This window comes from Leptopilina boulardi, unplaced genomic scaffold (genome assembly GCF_019393585.1).
Source record: "Leptopilina boulardi isolate dan_hultmark-lab unplaced genomic scaffold, ZJU_Lbou_2.1 LbouV2_343, whole genome shotgun sequence".
Lineage (NCBI taxonomy): Eukaryota > Metazoa > Arthropoda > Insecta > Hymenoptera > Figitidae > Leptopilina > Leptopilina boulardi.
The window spans coordinates 1-7,500 of record NW_026137911.1 but is presented as its reverse complement, the minus strand read 5'-3'; the positions used below and the strand labels follow the sequence as shown (position 1 = coordinate 7,500).

The 7,500-nt window shown below is 32.9% G+C and overlaps 1 non-coding gene and 1 pseudogene across 1 annotated transcript; both read left to right on the top strand.

Moving 5' to 3' along the window:
- The first annotated feature begins 3,027 nt into the window (after positions 1-3,027).
- LOC127286069 (small subunit ribosomal RNA) lies at positions 3,028-5,022 on the top strand. The gene has a single exon (XR_007843692.1). It is a non-coding gene; the product is annotated as a small subunit ribosomal RNA (ribosomal RNA).
- A 726-nt stretch (positions 5,023-5,748) lies between these two features.
- Positions 5,749-5,927, top strand: LOC127286068 (5.8S ribosomal RNA; annotated as a pseudogene).
- The last annotated feature ends 1,573 nt before the right edge of the window (positions 5,928-7,500 follow it).

The window sequence follows — 7,500 nt, the reverse complement described above, 5'->3', positions numbered from 1 at the left end:
TAAGTATTCATATGATTTTGGCATTTATATGTGTAAATTAAATCATATACATATGAAAATGAATATTTATTATATGTATAAGTGAAAAATGTTAAAATATAGCAATATTCTCTAGTATTTAGAATAGCAATTTTAGTGAAATGGTTACAGTAGCGTAAACTAGCTGTCTACGACGAGTTCAAATCTACTATAGGTAGGTAGTGGTTAGTAGAAAACTTTTCAAATATTCCATTATTTTCTAGTATGTATTATAGAGAAAATACATTTATAAGAAGGGTACAGTAGTGTAAGCTGGCTGTACTATGACAGAGGGTTCATAAACTACCATGCTAGGCAGTGGATGCTGACCTCTCATATTGTTCAAAACGTATGTGTTCATATGATTTTGGCAATTATATGAGTAAATTAAATCATATACATATGAAAATTAATATTTATTATAGTGTATAAGTGAAAAATGTTGAAATATTCCCATATTCTCTAAGTATTATAGAGAAAAGCCATTTTAGTGAATGGATATAGTAGCTGTAAGCTAGCTGTTCTACGACAGAGGGTTCAAAAACTACTATAGGTAGGCAGTGGTTGCCGACCTCTCATATTGTTCAAAACGTATTTATTATACAGAAAATGCATTTATAAAAAGGGTACACTAGTGTAAGCTGGCTGTACAATGACAGAGGGTTCATAAACTACCATAGGCAGGCAGTGGATGCTGACCTCTCATATTGTTCAAAACGTATGTGTTCATATGATTTTGGCAATTATATGAGTAAATTAAATCATATACATATGAAAATTAATATTTATTATGTGTATAAGTGAAAAATGTTGAAATATTCCCATATTCTCTAAGTATTATAGAGAAAAGCCATTTTAGTGAATGGATATAGTAGCTGTAAGCTAGCTGTTCTACGACAGAGGGTTCAAAAACTACTATAGGTAGGCAGTGGTTGCCGACCTCTCATATTGTTCAAAACGTATGTGTTCATATGATTTTGGCAATTATATGAGTAAATTAAATCATATACATATGAAAATTAATATTTATTATATGTATAAGTGAAAAATGTTGAAATATTCCCATATTCTCTAAGTATTATAGAGAAAAGCCATTTTAGTGAATGGATATAGTAGTGTAAGCTAGCTGTTTTACGACAGAGGGTTCAAAAACTACTATAGGTAGGCAGTGGTTGCCGACCTCTCATATTGTTCAAAACGTATGTGTTCATATGATTTTGGCAATTATATGAGTAAATTAAATCATATACATATGAAAATAAATATTTATTATATGTATAAGGAAAAATGTTGAAATATTCCCATATTCTCTAAGTATTATAGAGAAAAGCCATTTTAGTGAATGGATATAGTAGTGTAAGCTAGCTGTTTTACGACAGAGGGTTCAAAAACTACTATAGGTAGGCAGTGGTTGCCGACCTCTCATATTGTTCAAAACGTATGTGTTCATATGATTTTGGCAATTATATGAGTAAATTAAATCATATACATATGAAAATAAATATTTATTATATGTATATGGAAAAATGTTGAAATATTCCCATATTCTCTAAGTATTATAGAGAAAAGCCATTTTAGTGAATGGATATAGTAGTGTAAGCTAGCTGTTTTACGACAGAGGGTTCAAAAACTACTATAGGTAGGCAGTGGTTGCCGACCTCTCATATTGTTCAAAACGTATGTGTTCATATGATTTTGGCAATTATATGAGTAAATTAAATCATATACATATGAAAATGAATATTTATTATATGTATATGGAAAAATGTTGAAATATTCCCATATTCTCTAAGTATTATAGAGAAAAGCCATTTTAGTGAATGGATATAGTAGTGTAAGCTAGCTGTTTTACGACAGAGGGTTCAAAAACTACTATAGGTAGGCAGTGGTTGCCGACCTCTCATATTGTTCAAAACGTATGTGTTCATATGATTTTGGCAATTATATGAGTAAATTAAATCATATACATATGAAAATGAATATTTATTATATGTATATAGGGGAAAAAATAATCATATAATATATATGAATAATGGAAAATGAAGTGTTCATATATTCTCGTAATATATAAGAGAATAGCCCGTATGTTGGGTGGTAAATGGAATTGAAAATACCCGCTTTGAGGACAGCGGGTTCAAAAACTACTATAGGTAGGCAGTGGTTGCCGACCTCGCATTGTTCGAAATATATATTTCGTATAATGATTATATTGGTTACTTATAATAAAGTATATTATTATCCGTACAAATTTGTTTCTCAGTTCTTTTTGAACACGGGACTTGGCTCCGCGGATAATAGGAATATACGCTATTTTAGATAATATCGTTGAAACAAAAGTCAAGTTTCTATTATACATAGAATAACAAATCGTTTCCATATATTATCGTTAATTTTTGGTGGCAGGCAAATATTAGTTTATTACCTGCCTGTAAAGTTGGATTATTATATCGTTACGGTATAATACAAAATGGATTCATATTATTATATGAAAGAAATATAAAATTTATATATAAATTTGGAAGAATTATCATGTGCGCTCGGTTTTATGTTATATATTACCAGAGAGTTATATGAAAAGAGATAAATTTTAAATTTATCATCAAGATGCAAATGATTTAACTTATATTTGGTTAAACAAAAATTGTACAAGTGTGGATACAAAATTTATGTATGTTGGAAATAAAATGATATTTTAGAATGAAATATATGTATATATAAAGACAAAATTATAGAAAATATATTACAATAATTGTATGATCTTCTTGTTATATTGGTAAAACAAGTAGAATTTAAAAATGGAAATACGAATTACGAGTGCTATATAAAAATGGCCGTATTCGAATGGATTTATTTTTATAAATATATTTAAAATTTTTACCCAAAGGCAAAATATTGAATTACATTCAATAATATAAAAAAATGGAATTATATATAAAGTGGAAAATCTATAATATTTATATTGCTTATTTCAATTCAAAAAATATGAATGAAATATGAAAAGAAAACATTATTCTGGTTGATCCTGCCAGTAGTTATATGCTTGTCTCAAAGATTAAGCCATGCATGTCTAAGTACACACGAATTAAAAGTGAAACCGCAAAAGGCTCATTATATCAGTTATGGTTCCTTAGATCGTTAACAGTTACTTGGATAACTGTGGTAATTCTAGAGCTAATACATGCAATTAAAACATGAACCTTATGGGACATGTGCTTTTATTAGGCTAAAACCAAGCGATCGCAAGATCGTTATATTGGTTGAACTCTAGATAACATGCAGATCGTATGGTCTTGTACCGACGACAGATCTTTCAAATGTCTGCCCTATCAACTTTTGATGGTAGTATCTAGGACTACCATGGTTGCAACGGGTAACGGGGAATCAGGGTTCGATTCCGGAGAGGGAGCCTGAGAAACGGCTACCACATCTAAGGAAGGCAGCAGGCGCGTAAATTACCCACTCCCAGCTCGGGGAGGTAGTGACGAAAAATAACAATACAGGACTCATATCCGAGGCCCTGTAATTGGAATGAGTACACTTTAAATCCTTTAACAAGGACCAATTGGAGGGCAAGTCTGGTGCCAGCAGCCGCGGTAATTCCAGCTCCAATAGCGTATATTAAAGTTGTTGCGGTTAAAACGTTCGTAGTTGAACTTGTGCTTCATACGGGTAGTACAACTTACAATTGTGGTTAGTACTATACCTTTATGTATGTAAGCGTATTACCGGTGGAGTTCTTATATGTGATTAAATACTTGTATTTTTTCATATGTTCCTCCTATTTAAAAACCTGCATTAGTGCTCTTAAACGAGTGTTATTGTGGGCCGGTACTATTACTTTGAACAAATTAGAGTGCTTAAAGCAGGCTTCAAATGCCTGAATATTCTGTGCATGGGATAATGAAATAAGACCTCTGTTCTGCTTTCATTGGTTTTCAGATCAAGAGGTAATGATTAATAGAAGCAGTTTGGGGGCATTAGTATTACGACGCGAGAGGTGAAATTCTTGGACCGTCGTAAGACTAACTTAAGCGAAAGCATTTGCCAAGGATGTTTTCATTAATCAAGAACGAAAGTTGGGGGCTCGAAGACGATCAGATACCGTCCTAGTCTCAACCATAAACGATGCCAGCTAGCAATTGGGTGTAGCTACTTTTATGGCTCTCTCAGTCGCTTCCCGGGAAACCAAAGCTTTTGGGCTCCGGGGGAAGTATGGTTGCAAAGCTGAAACTTAAAGGAATTGACGGAAGGGCACCACCAGGAGTGGAGCCTGCGGCTTAATTTGACTCAACACGGGAAAACTTACCAGGTCCGAACATAAGTGTGTAAGACAGATTGATAGCTCTTTCTCGAATCTATGGGTGGTGGTGCATGGCCGTTCTTAGTTCGTGGAGTGATTTGTCTGGTTAATTCCGATAACGAACGAGACTCAAATATATTAAATAGATATCTTCAGGATTATGGTGCTGAAGCTTATGTAGCCTTCATTCATGTTGGCAGTAAAATGCTTATTGTGTTTGAATGTGTTTATGTAAGTGGAGCCGTACCTGTTGGTTTGTCCCATTATAAGGACACTAGCTTCTTAAATGGACAAATTGCGTCTAGCAATAATGAGATTGAGCAATAACAGGTCTGTGATGCCCTTAGATGTCCTGGGCTGCACGCGCGCTACAATGAAAGTATCAACGTGTATTTCCTAGACCGAGAGGTCCGGGTAAACCGCTGAACCACTTTCATGCTTGGGATTGTGAACTGAAACTGTTCACATGAACTTGGAATTCCCAGTAAGTGTGAGTCATTAACTCGCATTGATTACGTCCCTGCCCTTTGTACACACCGCCCGTCGCTACTACCGATTGAATTATTTAGTGAGGTCTCCGGACGTGATCACTGTGACGCCTTGCGTGTTACGGTTGTTTCGCAAAAGTTGACCGAACTTGATTATTTAGAGGAAGTAAAAGTCGTAACAAGGTTTCCGTAGGTGAACCTGCGGAAGGATCATTATTGTATAATATCCTTACCGTTAATAAATATTTGTAATTATACAAATAAAAACAATTTACCAAAATAAAAATATAACAAAATGATTCCATGGAATCAAAAGTTAAAATCAAAATAAAACGAAGATGGGTTTTATTTATATAGTTAGTGTGGGGCTTGGCAACCTCATAAAAAGATTTTAACATTTCTAATGTATGTTGTGCGTATTTGTGGCGAGTACTTACAACAACGGCGTTTCCTATAAAAATAATGTTTCGAACATGAAAATCGAAGAAACAAAATTCGAAAGTGGAAGTCGAATCAAAATAAAATAATTTCGAATGTGTGGTAATCATCGAAATAAGTGTTAATATAATTGGTAGATATTAACTAATTTTTAAAATTTGTGTGTATTTATTACTATACACGCGTTGCGAATATGTATTGTTCATCTTAGTTATGGGCATACGTTGGCTAATGCAACAACCTGAAATAAACAATGTTGTACCTGGCATCCATCAGGTTAATGTTTTATATAAATTGCAGTATGTGTCACCCAAAATAGCAAACCCCATAACCAACCAGATTATTATGATACATAATGCTTATATGAAACTAAGACATTTCGCAACATTTATTTTAGGTATATAAATACATTTATTGAAGGAATTGATATATGCCAGTAAAATGGTGTATTTTTAATTTCTTTCAATAAAAACATAATTGACATTATATAAAAATGAATTATAAAACTCTAAGCGGTGGATCACTCGGCTCATGGGTCGATGAAGAACGCAGCAAACTGTGCGTCATCGTGTGAACTGCAGGACACATGAACATCGACATTTTGAACGCATATCGCAGTCCATGCTGTTATGTACTTTAATTAATTTTATAGTGCTGCTTGGACTACATATGGTTGAGGGTTGTAAGACTATGCTAATTAAGTTGCTTATAAATTTTTATAAGCATATGGTATATTATTGGATAAATATAATAATTTTTATTCATAATATTAAAAAATAAATGAAAAACATTATCTCACATTTGAATGTGAAAAACGAAGAGAAATATTTTCTTTTTCAATCAAATAATACTGAGAAATGTCTAGCATAAAAAATTGAAATATTTTTCATCTAGAATTGTCTCTTATTAATGATTCGGAAATAGAAAAATCTTGGTTATGTTATTATTCTTCGTTGGTTCGTTAAAAATGGATAAATAAAAACTTTGCATACAAGAATTAATAAAAATGTTATAACGAATTTAATTAAATGTTTTATCATTATATATAAAGAATTTATGGCAAGATAAAGTTATATACAACCTCAACTCATATGGGACTACCCCCTGAATTTAAGCATATTAATTAGGGGAGGAAAAGAAACTAACAAGGATTTTCTTAGTAGCGGCGAGCGAAAAGAAAACAGTTCAGCACTAAGTCACTTTGTCTATATGGCAAATGTGAGATGCAGTGTATGGAGCGTCAATATTCTAGTATGAGAAATTAACGATTTAAGTCCTTCTTAAATGAGGCCATTTACCCATAGAGGGTGCCAGGCCCGTATAACGTTAATGATTACTAGATGATGTTTCCAAAGAGTCGTGTTGCTTGATAGTGCAGCACTAAGTGGGTGGTAAACTCCATCTAAAACTAAATATAACCATGAGACCGATAGTAAACAAGTACCGTGAGGGAAAGTTGAAAAGAACTCTGAATAGAGAGTTAAACAGTACGTGAAACTGCTTAGAGGTTAAGCCCGATGAACCTGAATATCCGTTATGGAAAATTCATCATTAAAATTGTAATATTTAAATAATATTATGAGAATAGTGTGCATTTTTTCCATATAAGGACATTGTAATCTATTAGCATATACCAAATTTATCATAAAATATAACTTATAGTTTATTCCAATTAAATCGCTTGCATTTTAACACAGAATAAATGTTATTAATTTGATAAAGTGCTGATAGATTTATATGATTACAGTGCGTTAATTTTTCGGAATTATATAATGGCATAATTATCATTGATTTTTGTGTTTATTATATGCACTTGTATGATTAACAATGCGAAAGATTCAGGATACCTTCGGGACCCGTCTTGAAACACGGACCAAGGAGTCTAACATATGTGCAAGTTATTGGGATATAAACCTAATAGCGTAATTAACTTGACTAATAATGGGATTAGTTTTTTAGCTATTTATAGCTAATTAACACAATCCCGGGGCGTTCTATATAGTTATGTATAATGTATATTTATATTATTTATGCCTCTAACTGGAACGTACCTTGAGCATATATGCTGTGACCCGAAAGATGGTGAACTATACTTGATCAGGTTGAAGTCAGGGGAAACCCTGATGGAAGACCGAAACAGTTCTGACGTGCAAATCGATTGTCAGAATTGAGTATAGGGGCGAAAGACCAATCGAACCATCTAGTAGCTGGTTCCTTCCGAAGTTTCCCTCAGGATAGCTGGTGCATTTTAATATT